Below are 444 nucleotides of genomic sequence, written 5' to 3' on the forward strand. Positions count from 1 at the left end.
TGTTATCATTGTGGCTTGAAGTGTTGTAGTCCTGATTCCCATTGTAATGCAATTAATCTTTTGCTTTACACTAATGGATGAACAAGCATATTTACTGCAGCATAAAATCCTAATTATTTTTTGAACAGATGCATAAAGGGAAGGTAAATTAATGGCAAGTGACAATTGTGATAAATGTGTACTATATCTTTAAATGTCATGATTCTTGTGGTGTAGACTGAGCCTATGCTTGGACATGAAAATTGTACCACTTGCCTTTACCTGTGGGAGAATACACAGTCATCATGCTCAAAAACTATTCTTAGAGAATAACTTGTACTTGTAGAATACACTGATTAAAAATTATAGAAATAGCCAGGGATATCCTCAATAGAATGACACTTCTCATGGGTTAGTCCTGAACTATTGCTACTACAGTTTGAAAAATATACTATTTATTTTTAC

Source organism: Propithecus coquereli, unplaced genomic scaffold (genome assembly GCF_000956105.1).
Source record: "Propithecus coquereli isolate 6110/MARCELLA unplaced genomic scaffold, Pcoq_1.0 Scaffold204, whole genome shotgun sequence".
In the NCBI taxonomy this organism is placed as follows: domain Eukaryota; kingdom Metazoa; phylum Chordata; class Mammalia; order Primates; family Indriidae; genus Propithecus; species Propithecus coquereli.